We start from the raw sequence: 27,489 nt of genomic DNA, 5'->3' as shown, positions 1-27,489 counted from the left end.
ACTCTTTGCAATGGTATCCATAATTTGTTATGATCCACACAGTCGAATGGCTTTTCATAGTCAATAAAACACAGGTAAACATCTGTCATATTCTCCACTTTCAGCTATGGCCCATCTGACATCAGCAATGATATCCCTCTTTCCACATCCTCTTCTGAATCTGGCTTGAATTTCTGGCAGGTCCCTGTCAAGGTACTGCTGCAACCGCTTTCACATTATCTTATTGATCAGTAATTGCCACATTCTGTTGGATCACCTTTCTTTGGAATGGGCACAAATATGGATCTCTTCTAGTCGGTTGGCCAGATAGCTAGCTGTCTTCCAAATTTCTTGGCATAGATGAGTGAGCACTTTTGGTGCTGCATCCATTTGTTTAAACATCTCAAATGATATTCCATCAATTCCTGGAGCCTTATTTTTCACCGATGCCTTCAGTGTAGCTGGGGCTTCTTCCTTCAATATCATTGGTTCTCGACCATATGCTATCTCCTGAAATGATTGAACATCGACCAATTCTTTTTGGTACTGCTTGAGACAAGTTGGAGAAATAAGGACTACACAAAAATTCATGTAGATAGATTCATAATTAATTGAGTGAACATTTCCACAGAGTCACTATTGAATCCTCACGTTAACCTGGAGGAAGCCTTAGTTATGTACCTAGGGATCTGTGCTTACTTCCATCCTGTTCCACATTTAGTAATAACCTGAATGGAGCTATTAAAAGGGAGAACTAAAATATGTCAGTGGGCTACAGTGGAAGGCTGAATAAAACATGTTTAATATAAGAAAATATTTAAGGTTATATACTACGATCCATTATTGAGAGAAATTAAGGAAGATCTAACGGACTGGAAGGCTATGCCTTATGAATAGGAAGACTCAGTATTGTCAAGATGTCATTTCTATCCAAATTCATCTATAGATTTAATGCAATCCCAAGAAAAATCCGAAGAAATTTGCTTTCTTCTCTTATTCTATAAATTGAAAAGCATTTCTAAAATATGTATGGAAATGCAAATGATCAAAATAGCAAAGGAAATAATTACACAAAACAAAACTGAAGTACTTACTGTACCAAAAACAAGACTTAACAGATCCACACATATATTAATATTTGGTCTATGATGAAAATAATACTGCAAAGCAGAGGAGGAGAAATGGTCTTTTCCATAAATGGTTCTGATTCAATTGAATATATGTATTTTTAAAATATCTAAATATTGGTCTCCACTATACTCAATATTCAATTTCAGAAGAACTGTACATCTAAAAGTTAACAGTAAAACAGTAACAAAGAAAAAGTTTCTATCAGAGAACATAGCAGAAAACCCCATGTCTTTGGAGTAGTCAAATAATTCTTAAACAGATTAATTAAACACTAAAACTTGGTAACGTAGTGGTTAAGAACTACGGCTGCTAAGCAAAACATTGGCAGTTTGCATCTCAGCAGGCCCTCTTTATGGGGCAGTCTAACTCTGTCTTATAGAGTCTTTATGAGTCGGAATTGACTCGACGGTAACGGGCTTGGTTTTGGGAACCATAAACTACCAATAAATTAGTCTTCGTTAAAATTGAAAACTGTGGTTCATCAAATACATTATTAAGAGTGAGAAAAACTCAAGAGAAAGATTGGGAAAAATAGTCGCAATACACATTATCCTACTTGTATTGAAATATATAGTAAATTCCTACAAATGGATAACAAACTGACATAAAACCCATCTAAGCAATGGGTAAAATACTTCAACGGTCACTTCAGAAAATAAGATATACAAATGCCTGATAAGCCCATGAAAATGCCTTCAAATCTTTAGTTATCAGGAAAGTGATCTATGTTGGAGAACGATCCCTGTGCACTGGAGAACACTCGCTGTGCTGCTGTTGAGTGGTATGTTCTATATGTGTCTGAGAAGTCCAGTTGGTTGATTGTGTTATTTATCTTTGTTGAGTTTCTTTCTATTCGTTCTGTGCATCATCTAAAGTAGTGTGGTAAAGTGCCACACATTGTAGAGCTATTTCTCTTTTCAATATGTTAGAGTTAGTTTTACGTACTTTGGACTCTGTCATTGGGTACATAAATATATATTATGATTATGTCCTCTTGGTTGATTAATCCTTGAATCATTATATAATGCCCTTCCTTGTCTCTGATAGTGGATTTTGACTTAAAGTCTATTTTATCAGAGATTATTATTACCATTCCTGCTCTCTTTTGGTTACTGTTTGCATGATATTTTTTCCATCCTTTGATTTTTAACCTGTTTATCCATTTCTGTCTGAGGTGTGTCTCTTGTAGGCAATATATTGATGGGTCATGTTTTTAATCCACTCTTACATATCTCTGCCTCTTGACTGGTGTATTGAAACCATTTACATTCAGTGTAACTATTGATAGGTGTGAATTTACTGCTGCCATTTTATTATGCTTTGTATTATGGTATTAATTGTTTCTTTGTTCTGCTTAGTTTTCTCTGCTGAGTTCTTTTTGTTTATGGATTTTCTTTTCATTTCCTTCACTGTTGGTTTTATGTTTCCTGAGTCTTTTTGATTATCTTCTTCTTTATTTTGGTGAATGGATTTATAATTTTAATTGTGGTTACTCTGAAATTTACCATTCTCTTCATAAGTTTAAATTGTTATAACTTGACATTGCCTTAAAATTTCTCTCCATATAGAAGTTCTATAACTACACCATTTATTCCCCCTTTTTGTATTGAAGTTGACATCATTTACAGATTGACACCTCTGGTTCCCTGTTTTCAGCTTTGTACCCTTATTTTGCTTTTGAGAATTCTTTATCTGGATTGGTATCTGGGTGATGTTGTTGTGTGTCTTCCTCTCAGTTGTCTGATGTTGGTGGTGGTCTGTCCAAAGGACTTCCTTTAATATTTCTTGTAAGGTTGGTCTGGTTTTTACAAATTTCCTTTAATTTCTTTATGTCTGGGAGTGTCCTAGATTTGCTATCATATTTGAAAGACAATTTTACTGGATATGTGATTCTTGGTTGGCAATTCTTTTCCATCAGAGCTTTTATGTCATCCCATTGCTTGCCTTCTTGCCGCATGGTTTCTGCCGAGAATCAGAGCTTAGTCTTATCGGCGCCCCTTTGTAGGTATTATTTCTTTTTTCATGAGTTGCTGTCAGAATGCTTTCTTTGCCTTCGTTTTGGAAAGTTTAATTATGATATGTCTTGGTGACTTTCTTTTGGGGTCTATCCTATATGTGGTTCATTGAGATTCTTGGATGGAAACTTTTTCATCTTTCATGATATTAGGGAAGTTTTCTGCCAATAAATCTTCAACAATTCTATGATTTTTTTTTTCTTCTCCTGTCTGCAATTCATTACGCTTAAAATATTCCTCTTGATAGGGTCCCACATAACTCTTAGGCTTTCTTCAATTTTCTTCATTCATTTTTCTGATCGTTTCTCAAACAAATTAGTGTCAAGGGATTTGTCCTCTATTTCTCTACTTTTTTCTTCCATTAATTTAATTCTACTTCTGAGTTCTTCTATTGAGTTATTTATTTCTGATATTTTATTGTTAATCTTCTGGATTTCTAGTTGTTGTTTTTGTATGGTTTCTACTTGTCTTTATTTTGTCATTTTGTTTTTGCATTGTTTTCCTGAATTCTTCTAGGATTTTGTCTGTGTTTTCCTCATCTCTTTGAGGTTCCTATATATGTCTTTTGAATTCCTTGTCAGGTAGTTCTATTATCATTTCTTCCTCAGAAAGGTTTTCTACCCCTTTATTTTGCTCACTTGTTTGAGTCATCTTATTCTGTTTCTTCATATGATTTGTTATTTTCTGCTGTCTCTGAAGCATTAAGTTTGGTGCTAGCAGTTGGTACGTTCTCTGGAGGTCAGGGCAGGATGTCTCCATATCCACTGTGAGGGAATGCTATCCAAATGAACAGGGGTAGGCCTGCTGTGTGTGTACAAATTGGTGTTTCAGTACATGGTGAGGTATTAAGGGGTTTCAGTGAAAGTGCAAATGGCCTGCAGGAATGTACTGGGTGTGCGATATGTACTATTGCACTAGTATACATTGCTGGTAAGGTGATGTGTTTGTCCAGCCCATCACCTGGGTATGGGTACAAGAAGCATTCTCGCTGGTCGCTGGATTGGGTGGTGTGTGTGCACCACTGGTTGCCGCGTGATTGGGCAAGGGTGCACGAGTCATCAGATGTCAGGTGGGTGAATTGGGAACTCACACCACTGGTCATCAGGTGGGTAGAGTTGTGCAGGGGTGGTCAGAGCAAGCAAACACAAGCCTCTGGTTGCAGGTTCAAGAGTGTGTGAGCATGTGGTGTAGATTGCTGGTGGGTGTGGCTGCATGGGAATGGGTGGGGGTGGTCATGAACCTCCAGGTGCAGGTCCACTGACACAGGAGTATGCATGCCCAGGTTGGGGGTTGGGGGGGAAGGCTCACCACTGGTTGCCAGGAGTGGGGCATGAAGGGGACCGTGTCCCCACAGAGTGCAGCCGGCAATCAGGACCAAGCCTCAACAAAATGCAAGAGTGGGGGGCTGTCCAGAGTCCAGTCGGGTGGGGGATCTCTAGCCACTACTCCAAGGATCCTCCACTCTACCAGCACCACCCACCCAAACGATCAGGGACCACCACTGGTGAGTAGTTCTGTTCCTATTTTATAGCTCCCTCCCTGCTATGGTCACCTGGGTTCCTAGGTCTCTCACCCACCTTCCTACACTTTCCCTCCTTAGATCCAGTTCGAATTCTGCTCACCTTCCTTTGCTCCAGGTTTGTCTACATAGTATCTCTTGTCTCCTATTTGGGCTTCCATGAAGTTGTCTTCCTGTACTCCTCAACTGGGAATGCTGCTCACTTTGTCTCAAGATGGTGACGCTGTGCCAGGCTGGCTGGTAGGGTGCCTACAGTCTATAAATCTCCTCATTTGCTGTTTTCATTCAGTTTCTGATTCCATTTGGTGTTCAATTTAATTATTTATCCTTCTGTTGCTGTTCTGGGTGCCCAGCTTGTTTCTGTATATGTTTCACTTGGTTTCTTGGTTCTTCGTTGCATGAGGATAGCAATGTGTGTGTGACTAAGTTGCCATCTTAAGCTGTCCTCCCCTTGATTTTTAGTAGTATGTTATTTGGTTTCTATATATTCATCTATTTCCCTTATTCTTCCTGTTACTTATTGCTAACTTTATTCCACTAGAGTCAGAGAAGATGTTTTGTATGATTTTAATCATTTTAAATCTATCAGGTTTTGATTTGTGTCCTAAAATATGGTCTAAACCTATGTGCATTAGAGAAGAATGTACATTGAGTTGCTGTTGGGTGGAGTATTCTATATATATCTGTTAGGTTCAGTTAGTTAATAGTGTTATTCAATTCTTCTGTTTATTGATCTTATTTTTAGTTGTTCAATCTATCATAGAAAGTGTTGTGTCAAAGTCTCCTACTGTTATTGTAGATCTTTTTCCCCTTTTAGTTCTGTTAGAGTTTGCTTTATAAATTTTGGAACTCTGGCAGGAGGTGCATGGATATTTACAACTGTTGTATCTTCTTCGTTAATTGACCGTTTAAGCATTACGTAGTGACTTTTTTGTCTCTTGTAGTAGATTTTTGACTTCAGTCTATTTTGCCAGATATTAATATTACTACTCCTTCTATTTTTTGGTTACTGTTTGCATTGAAATTTTTTCTGTTCATTGACTTTTAACCAATTTATATATTTGTGCCTAAGGTGTGTTTCTTGCAGACAGTATATGAATAGGCTGGGATTTTTTTTTTTTTTTAAATCCATCCTGACATTCTCTGTCACTTGACTGAAGTGTTTCATCCACTTACATTCACTGTAATTATCAGTAGGGGAGGATTTACTTCTACCATTTTATTTTCCTTTTTTTGTGAGATTAATGTTTTCTTTGTTCCTCTTTACCTTAGTGCTGAGTTATTTTTAAATATAGATTTTCTTTTTGTTTTATTTATTATTGTGGTTTTTGTGATCGCTGAGTCTTTTTTTTTTCCCCCTTCTTTTATTTTAGTGAGTAGTTTTATTTACTTTCTTTGTGGTTACCATGAGGATTACATTTAACATCTTACATTTAAAACATCCTGCTATTATCTTTGCACCACCTTAACTTCTTTACCATACAAAAATTCTGCATCTACACTAATCATTCTCTCTTTTATTGTTGACATTGTCATCAATTACATCTTTGTATCTCAGTTTGCCTGTAATCTAAATTTAGTTTAATGTTATTTTTATTTAGTTCCTAATCTCCCCTTCTGTTTTATTCTTCCCTATAATTATGTCCTTGTAACGCATGGAGGACATGCCCTTTATATTTATCAACCAAAAGTACCTTAGGTCTGATTCGTATATTGTCAATGGTTTCTCTTTAATGGAGTACCCCTCCCTTCCCCTGTGTATGTATCACTTTGAATGGCTATTAAATGTTGCTACTTTTCTTTCTAGAGGACTCCATTAGTATTTCTTGTAGGGCTGGTCTGGTGGCAAAAAAAAAAAAAAAAAAAAAAAATCCCTTTATTTTTGTTTATCTGGGAATGTCTTGATTTGCCATCATTTTTGAATGAAAATTTTTCTGACTATATTATTCTTGGCTGACAGTTCTTTTCTTTCAGCTGTTTAAATATGTTGTTCCATTGTCTTCTTGTTCACATGGTGTCTCAAGAGAAGTCAGAAATTAATCTTATTGGGACCCCCTTGTATGTGATACTTTGCTTTTCTTGTGCTGCTCTTAAAATTATCTCTTTGTCCCTGATTCTCCAGAGTGTGATTGATATGCCTTAGTATCTTTTAAAATTTACCCTTCATAGAATTTGTTGCACTTCTTGATTGGGAAAATTCCCGTCTTTCAGGGTGTTTGGAAGTTTTCTGCTATTATTTGTTGAAAGATTTTCTCTAGACTTATATCCCTCTCTTCTTATTCTGGAACTCTGATAATCCATAAATTATTCTTCTTAATGATGCCCCACATATTTCCTAGGCTTTGTTCATTTTTCTTCATTCTTTTTTCTGTTTACTTTTCAGACTGAATAATATCAAATATGCTGTCTTCAACTTCACTGGTCCTCTCCTCTGTCATTTCAATTCTACTTCTGTGTCCTTCCACGATGTTGTTCATTTCTGTCATTTTACTTTTATTCTCCAGTATTTGTAATTCTTTTTATGATTTCTATCTCTTTATTTAAATTTTTGTTCTGTTCTTGTATTGTTTTCCTGATTTTCTTTAGATATTTTTCAGTGTTTTCTTTATCTCTTTGAGCATTTTTAGTATTAATGCTTTGAAATCTTTGTCAGGCAATTCCATTATTTGTTCTTCCTCGGGGACTATTTCTGACCCCTTGCTTTGTTTGCTCACACAATTCTTTCCTGTCTCTTTGTATGTTTTATAATTGTTATCTATGGGGCATTAGGAAACCCTGGTGGCATAGCGGTTAATAGCTGTGGCTGTTAACAAAAAGGTCAGCAGTTCGAATCTACCAGGTGCACCTTGGAAAACCTATGGGGCAAGTCTACTGTCCTGTAGGGTCACTATGAGTCAGAATCAACTTGACAGCAACAGTTTTGTTTTGTTTTGAATTGAACATTAAAATTTATTTGTTTTGCTTTAGTAGATAAGGAGATTAGTTTCTTTCTCTTCTCTTTAAATTGTTCTTTTAGCTCATTGATTATTCTCAGAATTCACAGGATCGCCTGTCCTAGCCATACTTATCCCTAGACAGCTTTGGCCTGTGCTACTTCAATCTCATGTTTCCGTGTCTAGGTGTGTCCAGCATCAGGATGGGGTGTGATGTTTGTCCTTATAGTGTAGAGCTGGGCAGAAGTGTCAGCAGTGCTCGGCTGTGGTTGGGCATGGCTGCTACACTAGTCCGAGACAGGCCCAGCAGGTAAGGCACCAATTCAGGGTCACAGCCTAGGTGCTGCTCTGGTCCAGGGGTGGGACTACACACTTGGCATGGGCCCAGTGGCAGGATCTCAACTGCTGCACCTGTCAGTGGTTGGACTGGTGCCATGGTGTGGTGAGAGTTCAGGAATGGGGTCACCATGCAGGTCCAAGGCCACTGGCTTGCTCAGGTTCAGAGGTGGGGTTGCAGGTGCTATGCTGACCTGGACTAGGCACTTCAGGCTTCTGGGTGAGCGTGCGTGTGCCTGTGGGGTTAAGTTTGGGTGGGTGTGTCCACAGCATCAGGGAAGTTGCCCTTGCTGCATTGGGCTGGGTAGAGTGTGTTTATGATGTCACGTGTGGCAAGTGCATTTCAAGGCGGTGGGTCAAGCTGGGTGAAGGCTGCCTGGGCAGTGTTTTTGCCATGAGTGCCCAGGCAGAATTCCTGCCTCAGGCCAGTTGGCTTCTGGTAGGGAGTTCAGCCTACGGTGCCTACTGCCATAGATGACTGGACTAGCCTCCAATGGATGGCTGTGCTTTGGAGTGTACCCAGCTATCTCCAACAGAAGAGTTCCCTGGGTCATTCATGTTTACAGGACCAATTTCCTGTGGTTACACTTTGCTGCACTCCCTTGGGTTAGGGGAGCACAAACCTGTGTCATTGTGTTTTCTCTGTTTGCCCCTCCTTAGTGGCACTAGCACCGGCCTTTCCACTCTTTGCCTGGGATTTCCTATAGTTCAGTCCGTACCACTGTCCTTGTGTATCAACTCCTTGGAGTTCCCAGAACTCCACTCTATGCTACACCCAAGCTCTGCTCTCTTCCAGGTCTGCACCCAGTCCCTATATGCACCCACCCATCTTGTCACTCCATTCCGGGATTGTTTTCTTAATTTCTCCATCTTGATTTGTTTTCTTCACATTGCTCTCTCCCTGTGCTCTCTGCTCAGAAGTGCCTTTTGTCTCTGCCCTAAGGTGGCTGAGTTAAACTGGGCTGCCGAGTCAAGTGTATACATTCTGCCAAACTCTGCTTTTCCACCGTGTGTATTTTACCTTTCTCTTGATTCAGCTTTCCCTATGGTTCTCCAAGTCTTCAGTTACTGTCCGGGCCCCTGAAATTTTTGGTTACGTTATGTTTCTGTTGTCTTCTTCTGATGTTGCTGGAGGGAGGTGTGATTGTATGACCAGCTATGCTGCCGTCTTGCCTCCTCGTTGAAATCTGCTTTATTGTAAAAGCATCATGGAGATCACATTTGTAAAATCTATACAAATAAGTTGGAAATAAAACATTGAAGATAAAATAAACAAAGGAGAGTATGTTTAGAATTTCAAAAAAAAATTAAATAACGAATAGATAAGTTCAGAAATCAAGATCAAATAGTACTTAGAATTGAACGACAGCTAAAATACCATATAGCAAAAACCTGTGAAATATAATTAAAGCAGTAATTTGAAGAGGAAATGTAATTTCTTAAATAATTACATTTGTGAAGAAGACTAAATATTAATGAGCTATGCTTTCTAGATAAATAGATTTTTAAAAAAGCAATTGAATGAACTCAAGAATAATAAATAAGAGAAAGTAATAAATTAAAACTAATCTACAATTAAGAACTTAAACAAGTCCAGAGAAATTTATTGGAGGAAAAAAATGGATGAAATTTATAAATATCTGAAAATAAAGATGAAAAATAAAACAGATTTGGCAAATAGTTTGTAGACTTATCTCTGATCAGAGTAAATTCTCAAAAAAGCAAATACACTTAACTTCAAGAGCAGAATGTACACAAACGCATATTCAATATGCTTTTGTTTATCCATTTTATGGATTTTAACTAAAAAGTGTTCTCTTAAACCTATGCAATAAATTTTTCTAATGGGCTGATCATTAATGAGGAAATCAGAAATATACAGGAAGAGAATACAAAATACTTCTTAGTTTACAAATTTAGATATAAATCTTCAGCAAAATGAGCACATAAGCAAAGTGTAATGTATTGCCTCCGAACCAAAAGTTTGGCAGTTGGAGTCCACCCAGAGGTGCCTCAGAAGAAAACCCTGCTTACCTACTTCTAAAAAAATCAGCCATGAAAATACTGTGACATACCTTTCCACTCTGACACACATGGGGTCATCATGAGGAGCAACCGACTTGACAGCAACTGGTGTTGGCCTTTGTATTATTTCAGACAGGAAGTGCTATACACTAAAATTTTAATGAGGAAAAAAAAAAAAAGTGTGAATGGTGCCCCAATATAGAAACTGAATCTTTCTCATTATATCCAGATATGGCAACAACACTGAAAATAACAAGTCCTTATATTTGTCGTGTGCAGTAGAGTTCATAAAATACTTTTCAAATTTTGTGTCATAAAAGTCATCTAGCTGAACTTATTTAGGCTCCCCAAATGTTTTGATTAAGGGGGAAGAAGAAGGTTGGTATTTTCCCTATGAAAATCTTCCAGTGATCCCCACCTAGACCATCCTCATGATGGATATGGTCCACCAAAATCAGTAAGTACAGTCTTGCCCTACTCCATTCATATCCAAAAATTCTTTTTTTCTTTTTCAAAGTCCTTTATTTGTGGATTGTAATCATCATTCTACATTCCTCCTCCCCCTCTTTCATTCCCCCTCATTTGTGTGTTGCCCCCAGGGCTCAGAGGCACTCCAGGCCCAATGAAGTCCTGAGGAGATCACTACCACCCATCCCAGTTTACCAGTCTTATTCGCCACCACTCCTTCTATCCCCTCCCCTTCCTCCCTTCCCCACACTATTCAAATTTAGTTCAAGGACAAAATAAGCCTTGGCAGTAGGTCATCAGCAACCTTTCTTTCCCTCACCCCTGCTCTCCCCGTTTTACCACTGCTCCTCCTCCACCTTAACCTTTCCCAGTGCTTAGAGGCTTGAGAGAGGAGATTAAACTAATCCTGTCCACCGACAAGCTCACTAAGCAGTTCCTGAGTAAAGTCCAAAATTCCTGCTAAGCAATAGAGCTGGGGGGTGGAGCCGGGGGCAGATTAATGTAACAATTGGCACATTATAGCAGTAGCTTTTCCAGGAAAATTCTTTCCTTTTTAATAATCCCATACAAAGCCAGGAGAAAGTATGAGGTGTGGAGTGTGTGTGGTGAGGGGGAACATAAAGACAATTAGTTTTTCTTTTCTTTTTCGTATTAAATATAAATTAAACAACTAAGTATGTTGGCACCGTGACACTTTTCTTTTAAGTAATTTAACCTACCCTTTTCTTCACAAAATGGGCATGAGTGTATAAATAGCCAACATTTAAGTGGTTTTGGATTGGTTCATTTGCTAATTAATACTTAAGAGAGGAGAATTAGAAAGACTCGGGAAGGAGTAAGGCGGTTTCTGAGAGTTCTGCTTGCCGCATATTGATGCTTCTGTCTGTAGCTGTATTTCTGAGAGACAAGGAGAGTGGCAGAGTCATCACTCCAACTTTGGGAGAATATAGCACCCCTCTCTATTTTATTGGAAACCCTGCTGGCGTAGTGGTTAAGCGCTATGGCTGCTAACCCAAAGGTCAGCAGTTCGAATCCACCAGGCACTCTTTGGAAACTCTATGGGGCAGTTCTACTCTGTCCTATAGGGTCGCTATGTGTCGGAATCGACTCAATGGCAATGGATTTTGGTTTTCTCTTTTATTACTCTCCTACCTTGGCTTACTTGCCCCAGCGTACATAAATTTCTCTAGACAGCACATCCCAAATCAGATTAATCTGATATGTAACGTTTAAATTAGTATCTTGAATTCCTTTAGGTTTGCCAGCACACGGACTCTTTTTTTCTCCTCTATGGAATTGATTTGAAACAAATTTTTGAATCTCAAAAGCTGAGGTAGGCAGAGGCAATCATTGCCAATGACTGTGTAGGGGGTAAAAAATTTCTATTCAAATCAGGGCAAATGCAATTGGTGTGCTAAAAAAAAAAAAAAGTGGGAGACGGTTCAGAGTAAAGTTGAATCTTGAGGATAAAACCCATGGTTTTTTTATTCTTGGCATTCATTATGCCGAAGAATTCCATGCTAAAATGGAAAAGAATTTCAAACAAACAAACAAATAAAAACAGTTCCAAAGACTCAATTGAAATGCTCAAGCCACATTGAGGTGAAGCTGGATAGAAGTATTAAAAGCTGCCTTCCAGAGCAGGTAGAAGAAGGTCCTGGCTAATTGACTGTTAGTTTCAGTCTTTAAAAAAGTTGCTTCTAACTGGCAAAAAAAAAAAAAAAAGTGAATTGTGTTCCAAAGGGCATTTAAATCACAGTTATGCAATGTCAGATTTCGCAAAGCTGGCAATGGATCTTTTCCAAATACCTTCATGGTTTCCTGAGAAACTTCAGAAAGCAAACACCCAAGCACCTAATTTGGTTTACTCTTTATTATTTATATGTGTGTGTGTGTGTGTGTGTGTGTGTGCGTGCGTGTGTATTTTAACCAAGGAAACTTAAAATAAGTCAGGTCATTGTCAAACCAAAATGGAAACCCTCACAATTTCACTAAACGTTTACTGGACACCTGTTCCTGGTAAATCTCTATGTTTGAGACGAGGTCCTTGAACCCTGAGGGGACAGCTATGTAAATACCTTTGTATTATAATTTCTTTTATACTTGTATTTCTCTAAATTTAAATATGTATGTATTAGTCTTCTACTTTAAATTGAGTTAGTATTGGAGTAAATGATAATATACTAAACAGATTATTTCAAATGGGATGGACAATCTATTCTTTATTTCCTTGTATAATTATAAGTTTTCATTAATATTTCATTTGTGAAATCTGAAGGATTATCTGCCACATAAACTTACATAAAGCTGGACTATATAAAGAACACAGCATCAGGATTGGAGGAAGACTCATTAACAACCTGCGATATGTAGATGACATAATCTTGCTTGCTAAAAGTGAAGAGAGCTTGAAGCACTTACTGATGAAGATCAAAGACTACAGCTTTTAGTATGGATTACATCTCAACATAAAGAAAACCAAATCCTCACAACTGGACCAATAAGCCACATCATGATAAACGGGGAAAATATCGAAGTTGTCAAGGATTTCATTTTGCTTGGATCCACAATCAATGCCCATAGAATCAGGAGTAAAAAAATTAAATTGCTGCAAAAGACCTATGCAAAGTGTTAAAAAGCAAAGATGTCACCTTGGGAACTAAGGTACACCTGACCCAAGGCATGGTATTTTCAGTTACCTCATACACACACGAAAGCTGGACAGTGAATTAGGATGACTCAAGAGGAACTGATGTATTTGAAGTATGGTGTTGCTAAAGAATATTGAATATTCCGTGGACTGCCGGAAGTCATGACTCTACCTCTGACCGGCTCTGACTTTGAAGAACTGGTTTACCTTGTCAGACCTCAGTTTCTTTAACTCACTGAATCAAGCAACAATTAAATGCCACACCACGGGATCTCATACTATATGAAATAGCAAATAACCCTACTGTTTAAGCCACTTTGAGTTGAGCCTTCTGTTATTTGCATTGGAATATTTAACAGATGCATATATTTAGGCCAACAGGAAATATTTGAGTCAATACAGCTTAGTGCAAGAAATAATCCTTCGCTATCATATACTGTCATATTACATGTTTTTAAGAAGCAAGCTAGTGGCCATGCCAGAACCAAAACCAACAAAAAACCAAACCCATACCGCTGAGTTAATTCCAACTCATAGTGACCCTATATCCAGATATCCTGGTTCCAAGTTGCTTATTCTTTCCTGTGCACTAATTAGTACATGAATATCTTAAATATTCTTCATTGTTATGATCATCTAGTGTCTATGATTCCTATCTTCTTGCCTTCAGTTTCAACCTGAAAGATGACCTGAAATCATTTTTAAAAATATTTTTCTGAATAGTAAGTAGCGGTTTCTAGATACAACGTTAGGTCTTATGGCACGGAAGAATTTTTTTTTTTCTCCATACTCAATATTATGTAAAATAAAGTTCTCTAAGTAAAATTCCCTTTTTTCAGTTTTCTGTCTCGCAGATGGGTTGTCAAAAACTGTCACCTGTTTCACATAGAACACATCCATCTAGTTCTTTAAGAGGTGCAAGGAATAACCCAAGCTGAACTGAAATGAGTTTTTTGCCACACTTTTCCGGGCAGTCAAAAGGTGAGGATGAAAGATGATTGACAAGTAGTGTGGCTTGTCAACTCCTCAATCAAATGCAATAAAATTTGGAAAGAGAGATGTTGTCATGACTGGCATTTTCATGTACTGTATTTCATTTCTGAATAAATACTGAAAAGATTACGTGGTCATAAATATGAAACATAGTTGTGCCATTTTTCTCAGAAATTTTAAGAAAGTCCTTTCTGTCTGTTCTATCGATTTTTTTCCCATTTGCACTGTCCTATAAAAAAGGGGATTACAGAATATGAAACATCACATGAATGTTCGAGATCGTTGAGTCCAAGCCCGTTATTATAGAGTTAAAGAAACTGAGGTCTGATAACGTACATGACTTCTTTAGAGTCAGAGCTGGTCAGAGGTAGAATTGTGACTAGGCTCTCGATTTTCAATGAAATGGGAGAATATCAAGATATTTAATTTGCCTACATTCTTCCAGCAGAAACATAGAGAAACCAGAATTTACATACAAGCCTCTGACTCCCTAGTTTACATACCCAGCCATAAAGCCATTCTGACTTAGAATTGTGAAATGTTATCATTTGTGTCTCCAGCAATTAGCACAAAAGTTTATTGAGGCAATGACAGTGTGCCAGACATTGGACTAAGCACTAGGTATATAGTGATAAATAACCAGTCATGGTCTAGAGTTACATTAAATAGAAAATTGTGGAAATAAGAAACTAGCAAAATAAGATAGGTCATATGGAAAGGCCAATTTGAAGTGGTATTACTCTGACACCAAAGGAATAAGAAAGGACAGTCCTGGCTTTGGTTTGGAAGAGGGATAAGAGGAAGAAGAGTAGTGGAGTGAAACATATCATCAAGAAGGAACTGTGTATATAAATGCTCCGGATTAAGAAAGATGCATGTATTGAATGAACTGTGACTGGTGTTTAGTGAGCAAATGAAACATTGGCTGGAATGATGGAGAGATAGAAAAAGAAAATATCACTCGTAGATAGACTCTTAGTGAAAGTATTTATCTAAGAGAGGAGTGGGAAGGGATACTATGGAATATTTAAGAGCAAGAGGATGTACAATCATCTTAATGAGTCAGGAAATATAGCAAGATTGCTAGGCAGTGTTAACAACCCATTCAAATTTTGAGGTCATGAATTTAAAGTGAAACCTACTGTGGGTGGTTGGAAAATGGTCCCCCCAAAATATCAGGTCCCAATTTCTGGAACTCTAGATTACCTAAGTGGGTCCTAAATGTCATCACAAGTGTCCTTGTAAGAAGGAGACAGGGAGACATTAGATATACAGAAGGAGCAGGAGGTACTGTAACCACAGAGACAGAAATTGGAACGACATGACCACAAATCAAGGAATGCCAGCAGTCACCAGAAGCTGGAAGAGTCAAAGAATGGCTTCTCCACTACAGCCTCCAGAGAGAGAATGTACAACACCTTGATGTCAACCAGTGATACTGATTTAAAGCTTCTGGTCTCCAGAACTGTGAAAGAATAAATTTCTGTTGTTTTTAGCCACAAGTTTGTGGTAATTTGTTACAGCACTCATGGGGAACTAATACACTATTCTGCCCAAATGCGTGACTGTTTCCAGCTTCTCTGGTGTAAGTATAAAAATAATAGATGGTTGAGTTCTTTTTGCAAGAATGATAGAGGAGAAAAGGAAGACTAGCATCCTGGGTGTTTTCAAAGTAATGATTTTAATAATGAAACTTGGAATCTAAGCTGGTAAACAGAAAATGAAGACAAAACGGGACTGATGGATAATGAAAATATAGAGATATTAAAGGTTAGAGATAATAACTTGGTGGAAGAACCACTGACAGTTCTTAATGCCTGCCACCACTCACTAAATGTTGATTGAAACTAAATCAAACAGCAAGTTCAAGGTTCTTGTGAATTGTCAAGGTAAAATGTCAGCACTCAAATGTAATCGGTGGATATCAGAAAATTGGAAGTGTTGTACATCAGAAGCTTGGCCAAGGAAGCCACTTTCTGGTCTATATCAGAAACTTCATCATGTACAATAAAAACTGAAATATCTACTTATAAGATGTTGGAATTCAAGTACTCATTGAGAAATTAGTAGAAGAAAGAAACACCTCAACAAATACTTGTTAGTTGCCATGGAGACAGTTTCAACTCATAATGACCCTATAGGACAGAGTAGAACTGCCCCATAGGGTTTCCAAGGAGCAGCTGGTGGATTTGAACTCCTGACCTTCCGGCTAGCAGCCGAGCTCTTAACCACTACACCACCAGGGTTCCAACCAACAAATACTTAGCTCCCTCTATATCCCTTTGCATGAGAAAAATACTTAAAAAAAATTCTTTTTTTCTTTTAATTGTGCTTTTCTTTCTTTTTGGGGGGGTAAAAGTTTACAGAACAAATTAATTTCTCATTAAACAATTATTACATATATTGTTTTGTAACATTGGTTGCCAACCTTGTGATGTGTCAAACACTCCTTCTCAACCCTGGGTTCCCCATTTCCATTCATCCAGGTTTCCTGTCCCTTCTTGCCTTCTAATCCTTGCCCCTGGGCGGGGGTGCCCATTCAGTCTCGTATACATAGTTGAACATTCGGTGTTATTGTTTGATTTATGGGCCTGTCTAATCTTTGCCTGAAAGGTGAACCTCAGGAATGACTTCAGTACTGAGTTAAAAGGGTGTCCAGGGGCCATACTCTTGGCATTTTTTCAGTGTCTATCAGACCAGTAAGTCTAGCCTTTTTTTGTGAGTTTGAATTTTGTTTTACATTTTTCTCCCACTCTGTCTGGGATCTTCAATTGTGATCCCTGTCAGAGCAGTTAGTGGCGGTAGCCAGGCACCATCTAGTTGTGCTGGACTCAGTCTGGCGGGGGCTGTGGTAGTTGTGATCCATTAGTCCTTTGTACTAAATTTTTCCTTATGTCTTTGGTTTTCCTCATAGAAAAGTACTTTAAATTTTAATGCTCCCTGAGTTTAAAAATTATATATATACGCATATAAAACAAAAATGAAACTGATGGCCGTCAAGTCAATTCCAGCTCCTAGCGACCCTATAGGACAGAGTAGAACTGCCCCATAGAGTTTCCAAGGAGCACCTGGTGGACTCGAACTTCTGACCCTTTGGTTAGCATCTGTAGCTCTTAACCGCTACACCACCAGGGTTTCACATATATAAATATATAAAACCCACTGCGGTCAAGTTGATTCCGACTCGTAGAGACCCTATAGGACAGAGTAGAACTGCCCCATAGAGTTTCCAAGGAGCATCTGGTGGATTCGAACTGCCGACCTCTTGGTTAGCAGCCGTAGCACTTAACCACTACGCCACCAGAGTTTCCAAATATATATATATATTGTCCTGAAAAGCAGAAAGTCAAGCAGAGTAAACCAGACACTTCCTTAACCTTCTGATTCAAAAGGTAAAATACTCAATTATATACGTAATGAAGAGAAATTTTACATTTAGGATGACTTGCTTTCTTAATTGTTGGTTGGAACTGTCAAATTTTATTTTTGTCCAGTCAGTAATAAATAAAATTACATTTTACGTATAAATAAGGATATGCCTTGTATACTCATTTTGTATACAAAACTTCTAGACAGTGTGCTCATAAATACATTAGAAACCACCAAATTACTATTGTTCGTAAGGATTTATTCTGAGCACATTACGGTTCTTAATTTTTGGTCTAATGTACTGAATATAGGTAACTCAGTTCAATTCAGTTTAATACAACACATCTATCCTGTGCCAGGCCTGCACTTGACCTATAGACAATTCTCAGGTAGGACTGATCCTGAGCTCACAATAATTTAATACTTCAGTTAAGGTGAAGCCTAAGGAATATAATGGACACAGACGAATGACTCATGGATTTGTTCTCTCCTTAAGTCAACTATCATTACTCTCCTTGCTGCTCCACATGGTCAGCAAGAGGGAAAAAAGAATCCTGTCTGACTCACACAGGAGCTAATGTACTTCAGAGCTTTGAACAGTAATGAGGGGTAGTCCTGACCAAAGGCCTTAGGAAATTCTATTCCAAAGAATGTTGGAATGAAAGGCTTCGACTGGGGTCTAGAGCCAGGGTTCTGTACCATATCCACATTGGAATTCCTGGTCACATCCTCTGAAGATTTTCACCCCAATCCTCAAATTCTCAAGGCTTTTTATTGCCATTTTACTGTTAAAGTTCCTAGCTATAAAGAGCCAGTTCTTGCTGCTTTGCCATAGGACATAGTACCTTCAAATCTAAAACTTATCCCAGCAACCAGTGATGTGCTGATAAATGCGTAACAAACAGTTCCGTGACATTGGGCAGAGCCACTATTTGTAATACTGCCAAATTCCTTGGTGTAAATACTCCCCTTGTGGCTAATTTGAAACTGCCAAAATGAAGACAGTGAATGCGGACTTGGAAGGAGATACAATAGATGTGAATACCTTCAAGAGCATACCCGTTGCCGTCGAGTCCTTTCCAAATCATAGCAACTCTATAGGACAAAGTAGAACTGCTCCATAGGGTTTCTAAGGAGAGGCTGGTGGACTCGAACTGCTGACCTTTTGGTTAGCAGGCTTAGCTCTTAACCACTGCACCACCAGTGCTCCATCAACAGCATAGATAGCAATAAAGTGTTGTAAAATAATTAGAAATGGTAAGTTCTGAGTACTCATTACCTCTGTTTTTAAATATAATTTAAGTTTATAAAATTTAATTTTAATAATATCTGTACTTAACAACTTGCCTGCAAAATTCCCAAAAAGTTAACAATTAGTTCGGATGAGCTGACACCAGTAATCTACTGCTGGCAACCATATCAAAATGGTTCTCCTGATATATATATATATACACATATATATACTTACTATTTTATATCATGATTTTCTTTTTCTTTGTTTTCACCAAGTTTTGTAAGGACATGAGATAAATTGCTCTGAAAAGGCATAAGAAGAATAAACTTTCTGTGATTTATCATGCCCTCTGTGGTAAGGAAAATTCTAAGGTGATCCTCACTGTGTCATACCCTTGAGTGTACATAGAATCTGCAACTGGCTTCTAGCAAAGATAGTAGGATAGTCACTCCCTTGATTACACGATGGCATCGTAGAATATCAGAGAGAAGACGCAATCTGATTTCGAGGAAGTAAGCTGCCATGTTGTAAGACAGCCTGTGAGAGGGCCATATGATGAGGAACTGTGAGGGCCTCTAAGAGCTGAGCAGCACCCAGCTGACAGCCAGCAAGGAAGCAAGCGCATCACTCCTACAATCACAAATAACTGAATTCTGCCGGTAAACACTTGAAATTGGAAGAGTTCTCCCAGCTCCAAAAAGGAATCTAGCCCACCTGATGTACCTAGATTGAAGCTTTTTGAGACCCTGAGCACAGGATGAGCTAAGCCACGCCTGGACTCCTAATACATGGAAATTGGTCAGTGTAGGTTGTTTAGAGAAGGACATAATGCTAGGTAAAGTAGAAGGTCAGTGAAAAAGAGGAAGACCCTTGACGAGATGGATGGACACAGTGGTTGCAACAATGGTCTCAAGCATAACAACGATTGTGAGGATGGCACAGAACCAGGCAGTGTTTCGTTCTGTTGTACATAGGTTCGCTATGAGTTGGAATCAATTCGACAGCACCTAACAACAACAACGGGTTGTTTTAAGCTGCTAAGTTTGTGGTGATTTGTTTAGCAGCAATAGAAAGCAAATGTACCACTCAGACTTGAATGAGAACAAGTCTAGGTAGAAATCAAATTTACAATGAATTTTTTTCTCCAGAATTTTGAAATCCTGGCTCTATTTTTTACAAATGAGTTTTCTAATACTATGTTGATTCTTGTTCCTTTTATAGGTAATCTCTTTTGCTCTCTGAAATATTTTTGAAAACCTTTTCTTACTCTTATTTTTCTGAAATTTATTAAAGACACGGCAAACCTTGTTTTATAATACTTTTATTTAAATATAATTTACATACCATAGAATTCATCATGCTAAATTTCACCCAGCCTATGGTAATAATTAATCTTTTTTTGTCTCAAAGGATTTGCCTATTCTAGGTATTTCATAAAAGTGGAATCATATGCTATTTGACCTTTTGTGTCTAGATTATTTTACTTAGCATGTTTTCAAGGTTCATCCACGTATCAAACTTCATTTCTCTTTATAGCTGAAAAATAATCCATTATATGTATATATCACATATTATTTATCCACTTATCAGTTGATGGGCACTTGGATTGTATCCACCTTTTGGCTATTGTGAATAATTCTGCAACTAACGTTGGCATTTCTCAAGCTGCAAGAACTGAAGAGAAAATTCAAATGTCAAGTTACATTATTGAAGGATTCCATGGGCCAAAAACTGAATGATGCAGGAAGAATCAAAAGAAGATGGAAGGGATATGCAGAGTCATCGTACTGAAAAGAATTGGTCAATGTTCTATCTTTTCAAGAGGTAGCATATGATCAAGAACTGTGGGTACTAAAGGAAGATATTTAAGCTACACTGAAGGAAGGCATTGGTGAAAAATGAGGCTCCAGGAATGGAAAGAACATCAACTGAGATGCTTCAACATACAAATGCAATGCTAGAAGCACTTACTCATCAATGCCAAGAAATTTGGAAGACAGCTACCTGGCCAACTAACTGGAAGAGATCCGCATTCTTACCCATTTCAAAGAAAGGTGATCAAACTGAATGTGGAAATTATTGAGCAATATCATTAATACCAATGCAAGCAAAATTTCCTGAAGATAATTAAAAAATGACTAACATCATATATCAACAGGGAACTGCCAGAAGTTCAAGTTGAATTCAGAAGAGGATGTAGAACAAGGGATATTATCGCTGTTTTCAGATGGATCTTGACTGAATACGGAGAATACCAGCAATACGTTTAACTGTGTTTTATTGACTGTGTTACAGCATTCAACTTTGTGAACCACAACAAATTATGGATAGCATTGCAAATAATGGGAATTCCAGAATCCTTAATTGTGCTCATGTAGAACCTTGTTTAATCTGTATGCTGAACAAAATAATCTGAGAAGCCAGACTATAAGAAAGGGAATGTGGCATCAGAATTGGAGGAAGACTCATTAACAATGTGCAATATGCAGATGACACAGACTTACTTACTAAAAATGAAGATGATTTGAAGCACTTACTGATGAAAGTCAAAAACCGACAGCTTTCATTATGAATTACATCTGACCCAAAATGAAAATCTTCACAACTAGACTGATAACATCATGATAAATTGAGAAGAATTTGATGTCAATAATTTCATTCTGTTTCGATCAACAATTAACACCCATGGAAGCAGCAGTCAAGAAATTTAATTAATTGGGAAATCTGCAAAAGATCTCCTTAAAGATTTAAAATGCAAAGATGTCACTTTGAGGACTGTGATGTTTCTGATCCAAGCCATGGTCTTTTCAGTTGTCTCATATGCATGTATAATCTGGATAATGAAAAAAGAAGACAGGAGAAAACTGATGCACTTGAATTGTGGTATTGGCAAAGAATATGGAACATACCGTGAACTGCCAGAAGAAAAACAAATCAGTCTTAGAAGAAATGCATCCACATTGCTCCTTAGAAGCAAAGATGGTAAAACTTCATCTCACTTACTTTGGACATGTCATCAGGAAAGACCAATCACTAGAAAAGGACATCATATTTGGTAGAGTGTCAGTGAAAACAAGGGGAAACCCTCCATGAGATGAATTGACATGAAAGCCACAACAATGGACTCAAACATTTCATTGATCATGAAGATGGGGTAGGACCAGCAACATTTCTTTCTGTAATGAATGGAGCCAACTTGATGGCAACTAATAACAATGACCAATGATGTTGAACATCTTTTCATGTGCTTATTGGTGGTTTGAACATCTTCTTTGGAGAAATATTTGTTCAAATCCTTTGTCCCTTCTTAATTGGATTGTTTGTTTTTTATTACTGAGTTGTAAGGTATTCTTAAATATTTTTGATAAAAGTCCTTTATAGACATATGGTTTGAATTTTTTTTTCTCCCAATAGGTTGTCTTTTCACTTTATTGTTGTGTCTTTTGAAGTACAAAAGTTTTAATTTTGGAGATGTCCAATTTAGCTAATTATTTCCCTTGTTTGTGCTTTTCATGTCATATCTAAGAAATCATTGCATAATCAAAGGTCAGGAATATTTATTCCTTTGTTTTCTTCTAAGCATTTTATAGTATTAGCTCTTACACTTAGGTCTTTGATATAGTTTGGTTACCTTTTGTGTATGGTGTGAGACGGGGTATTAATTTATTCTTTTGCACGTGACTATCCAGTTGTCCCAGCACCATTTGCAAAAAGACTATTCTTTCCTCACGTATTTTCTTGGCATCCTTGACAAAAATAAATCAACCATAGTGTGAGGATTTGTTTCTGAATTCTCAATTCTATTCCATTGATCTATATGTTTACTCTCATTCTAGTACCACACTGTCATGATTACTGTAGCTGTGCAGTTAGTTTTGAATTAGGACATGTGAGGCCTCCAACTTTATTCTTCATTTTTAAAGATGGTTTTGGCTAGTTAGGGCCCCTTGAAATTCCACGTGAACTTTAGGATCAATTTCTGCCAAGAAGCCAGTTGAAATTTTAACAGGGTTTGTGTTGAATCTGTAGGTCAATTTTGGGAGTATTGTCATCTTAACAGTGATCTGTGAAAATGGGATATCTTCCCATTTATTTATTTATTTAGATCCTGTTTAATTTCTTTTAGCAGAGTTCTGTAGTTTTCAGTGTAAAAGTCTTGCACTTCTTTTTGTAAGTTTATTCCTACTCCTTTTATTCATTTTGTTATTGTTGTCACTTTAAATGGAATTTTTCTTAGTTTTATTTTTGAATTGTTTATTGCTACTGTATAGAAATCTGCAAACTTGCTGAACTCACTTGTTAGATCAACAGTTTTGTTCTGTTTTTTTAAGGGGAGGGAGTTCCTTAGTTTATTATATATATATATGTATAAACCACCCACTGCAGTTGAGTCGATTCCGACTTAGAGGGACCCCATAGAGTTTCCAAGGCTATAAATCGCAATGGAAGTGGACTGCCACATCTTTCTCCCGCGGAGTTGCTGGTGGTTATGAACTACCAATCTTTTAAATTCCAATCTTTAACCCTCACATTTGCAAATATCAAAAAATTTCTTTTTGTCTCACTGTTATATTTTCGTGGCATCCTTCAAAATTTCTCACATCTTTCTAATTTAGGAGTTTTGTTTGTTCATTTATTTTAGGTCCCTGTCTATTCCCTGAATTATCCTCCCCCCACCTCGGGGGTAAACATCTTCTTTGCTCATCTCAGTCTTTCTCTTTCTTCGTATGTCTGTCTGAGCTTAGTTGTCTTTTAATATTTAAAAGTGAAGCACTGGATTTATTATTCTAGTTAGCTGGTGTGGTTTCTTTTAGGTACGTGCAGGTCTGTCTTCCCAGTGTCCTCCTCTCTAAATAAAAAGGCTGCGTTGATACCCTGTATCTTTGGTTGAGGCTGAAGACCAAAGCGCTTCCCTTTCTGATCTGTTCATGGGTTAATATTCATTAGACTACCAGAACAAGGAATGACTTTTCCCTGGAGGCCAGTATTGCCATTAGCTGTCATAATTTTCCAGGAGCTGTTGATTCTATTTCTTTAGAGAGGAACCCTACAGTTTTCTGCAAGGTCATAAATGCTAGCGACTATCAGCTATCAGTTCCACAGACAGGAGCCAGCATCAAGTCAGGGAGCTCCTATGTACAGCTGTACTATAGACAATTGATTAATTTTATTACTTTACCCTTTTTCTTTTTCCTCACCTGCCATACCTCTGATTCTCATCTGGAACTTCCAGGAAGTTTTGCAGAAATTGTCAGATTTTGCCTCCATTTTTAACTCTTAATGTGTTATGAGCAGTTTTTTTAACTACTTTTTTTGTCTGTATTCTTCCATCTGCTGCCTATTTTACAAAAAAAAATATATATATATTTTAGCTACTGATGACCCTTTCCTATCTCTTTGTGAAACTTTTAAAGAATGGATGAATTTATACAAATCATGTCAGCTTGCATGCACGTGCACACGCACACACGCGCGCACATACACACACATACAAGCCTTCAAATTCTCCTCAGAATGGAATTTGTTGAGTTGGCAAATCCCTGAGAAGGTTAAGGGTATTTCACTGATGTGAATTATTTTTAATCAGAAAAAATGTTCTAATATAATACTATAAGGAATTGAGAAAAATGTCATTTTCATAGGGTTGGGTAAAAAAGATTTTTAATTTTGAGGCATTTATGCGATTGGTGAAGCAAGATTTTAGCATGTGTACAGTAGAGCTTTGAGTGAAAAGGAGATGACATTAAGACTTTGAGAATTTGGGAAATAAAGAGAGAGAGAACACAAGAGACTTAGAACAGGCTGTTGATGAGAGCCAAGGAAAATCTCCAAAACTGACTCTGTGGCCAGCCATACCATATTCCCTGTCCTATTGTTAGCTTCTGTTGAGTTGGCTCCAACTCATGGTGCTCCCATGCACTACAGAACAAAATGTTGCCTCGTCCTGTGCCAGCCTTACAATTATCAGCATATTCAAGTCCATCATTGCCATATGACCAACTCATCTCACCAAGGGTCTCCCATACCCTCTCTGGCCTTCTACTTCACCAAACATGTTGTCTTCCTCTGGCAATTAATCCCTCCTTATGATGTGTGTCAGACAATGTTTCATTGTGATCCATAAGGTTTCTTTGGCTAATTTTTGGAAGCAGATCACCAGGCCTTTCTTCCTAGTCTCTTAGTCTGAAAGCTCCCCTGAAACCTGTCCATCATGGGTGACCCTACTGGTATTTGAAATACAGTGGCCTTGCTTCCAGCATCACAGCAACATGCAAGCCACCACAGTATGACAAATTGGCAGGTGACTGGTGAATTCTTTGTCTTAGGGCTGTCTTGTTTCTTTTCACAGGTTTAGCAAAGATCATTTATAGGAGGATCATAAATCCCAATATCTATACAACGTGACTTAAAACTCAAGGTATATCCTTGGGAAAGTTCAGAAAAATGGGCCCTCAGGTACCTTAACTGAGAGAAAAGAAGGGAAAAAAAAAAAAAAAAAACCAGCAACAATGAATTAAATCACTTACATAGCGCTATATGTTGGAAGTGACATTTTAACAGTTGGTCATGTATCATGAACTCTAGGACATTATGCCGAGGATGAGGCCAATAGCCACAGCTGGAGGCTGTAAGAAGACAATATGTGTGTGAGGGTGGAGGTGGAGGTGGGGAAGTTGAAAGAGAATATATGTGTACTGGAAGTAGGGTGAATGTGCAGAGAGAACCTGGAGGCATTGGAAAGAACCAGAAAGTTAACTTTGAAATGGTGTTGAGTAGGGGTACTGGAATTCTCCAGTTCCCTTCTCCCCATTATTGAGTGTGAAAGCTAAAGAGAAAACAGAACTTATCTAATACCAAACGAGAATCACCTGCTCATAAGAGCTAGTGGAAGCGGGCTTCAAAACTGCTCTCCCCATAGCTCTACCATCCAACCCCACTTACAAAGCTCTATGTTCTGTCTTTCTTAGTCACTTGTTCCATGATTTATCTTACTCAGTGATAAAAACATTGAAATCTGGAGTAACTCTAGTTCTTCTTTATTGCCCGTTCAGAAATCTTTGTGGCCCACATATCAGCAGCTTTAGACATTAGGAAGGATCTTTCTCTTGGCTCAGCCAACTGTCATGTGGATGCTTTTGTCAGTCCTAAGGTGCTGAGTGACCAAAGAGTGCTGTAGAGTGGTGCTTACCAGCCACCCAGGTGAATACCATGTGGATTAGTACACTTCCTACATTAAACCAGTACAAATTCTGCACAGATGCAACATTTCCATACTTTATCAGTGATCCAAGTCTTCTGTCCTGTGTCCATTTTATGTTGGATTCTGAATGAGTAGATCTGTCAGAGAAATTATCTCAATATTTTACACTGTTGTCTGAATGTGAATCACTGCCTCAAAGGAAAGGTAGTCTCTTGGATTATTTGGTTTCCTCTTTAGTTCCACTTTTCAAATAACTGTAAAAATGGCTCCACCATGTGGCCAAATTGTGCACATTGTTCACAGAGATCCAAAAGAGCAACAATACAGTAAATCAGACCATTTATGTCATTCATTCATTAATTCAGTACGTACTTATTGAGAGAGCCTACTATGGGTCCGTTCCTGTTCTCAGCAGTGAGGATATTGTGAACAAAACAAATGCAACCCCTGCTTCTTTGGATCTCATATTCACTGTTCATCCTTTCTCTGCATAAGTAAACGATACCAAAATCATACAAATCACACCTTTTCAATTCTCTTTACTTGAATATAAGAAAAAAGGGCACAGAGCTTTCTGGATAACCAAAAAGGGGTCCATATGGCGTAGTCCTGGGTTCCTGTCACGACTTAAACGAAACCTTTCACAATTTCAGAGCCCTTGATGTCCTGCAGACAGAAGAGAAGGGTGTCCTCTAACTTGCAGCAGGGACCCACTTAAGTGGCACCAACCTTGACTTCCAAAGGGAACAGGACATCTACGTAAAAGTGATGTTATTTACATCATACACCTGAGAGAAGCCTCTGCTGGTGGCTCGTTCCATTGTTGCCACTGAAAACCCGGTTGATGTTAGTGTCATATCCCCCAGGAATACCGTCCAGTGGGGTAGTCTGAAGTTTGCTGCTGCCCATGGAGCTGCTTCTATTGATGGACGCTTCACTCCTGACACCTTCACTAGCCAGATCCAGGCGGGTTTCTGGGAGCTGTGTCTTCTGGTGGTTACTGATCCCAGGGCTGACCACTAGCTTCTCACAGAGGCGTCTTATGTTAACTTCCCTACCACTGCTCTATGTCACACAGATTCTCCTCTGTACTACATGGACATTGCCAACCCACGCAACAACAAAGACGCTCACTTGGTGATGGCAGTAGATGGTGGCCTAGGAAGTTCTCCACATGCGTGTTGTCATCTCCGGTGAGGACTCATGGGAGGTCATGCCGTATCTCTACTTCTAAAGAGATCCTGAAGCGTTTGTGAAGAAAATGCAGGCTACTGCTGAAGAGGATGTGGCCAAGAAGGAATTTCAGGGTGAATGGACTGCTCCCGCTCTTGAATTTACTGCTGCTCAGCCCAGGTTGTAGATTAGTCTGAACCAATTCAGCAAGTCCCCTACAGAAGACTGGAGTGCTCAGCCTGCAACTGAAGACTGAAGACTGGTCTGCAGCCCACCCACCGACCAGGCCACTGAGTGGGGAGGAATAATCACTGAGTGGTCTTAGGACTTTGGGACTCATCATTTTCTAGGCTAGTCCAGATAAATGGTTCCTAATTCTGAACTTGGCTGCTAACCAAATGGTCGGCAGTTTGAATCCACCAGCCACTCCCTGGAAATCCTATAGAGCAGTTCTACTGTGCCC

At 38.3% G+C, this 27,489-nt stretch overlaps 1 pseudogene; it reads left to right on the top strand.

The window, feature by feature from the left end:
* The first annotated feature begins 7,780 nt into the window (after positions 1-7,780).
* Positions 7,781-27,262, top strand: LOC100667227 (small ribosomal subunit protein uS2B-like; annotated as a pseudogene).
* The last annotated feature ends 227 nt before the right edge of the window (positions 27,263-27,489 follow it).

This window comes from Loxodonta africana, chromosome 1 (assembly GCF_030014295.1).
Source record: "Loxodonta africana isolate mLoxAfr1 chromosome 1, mLoxAfr1.hap2, whole genome shotgun sequence".
NCBI classification, from domain to species: domain Eukaryota; kingdom Metazoa; phylum Chordata; class Mammalia; order Proboscidea; family Elephantidae; genus Loxodonta; species Loxodonta africana.
This window is presented reverse-complemented; position numbering and strand designations above follow the sequence as displayed.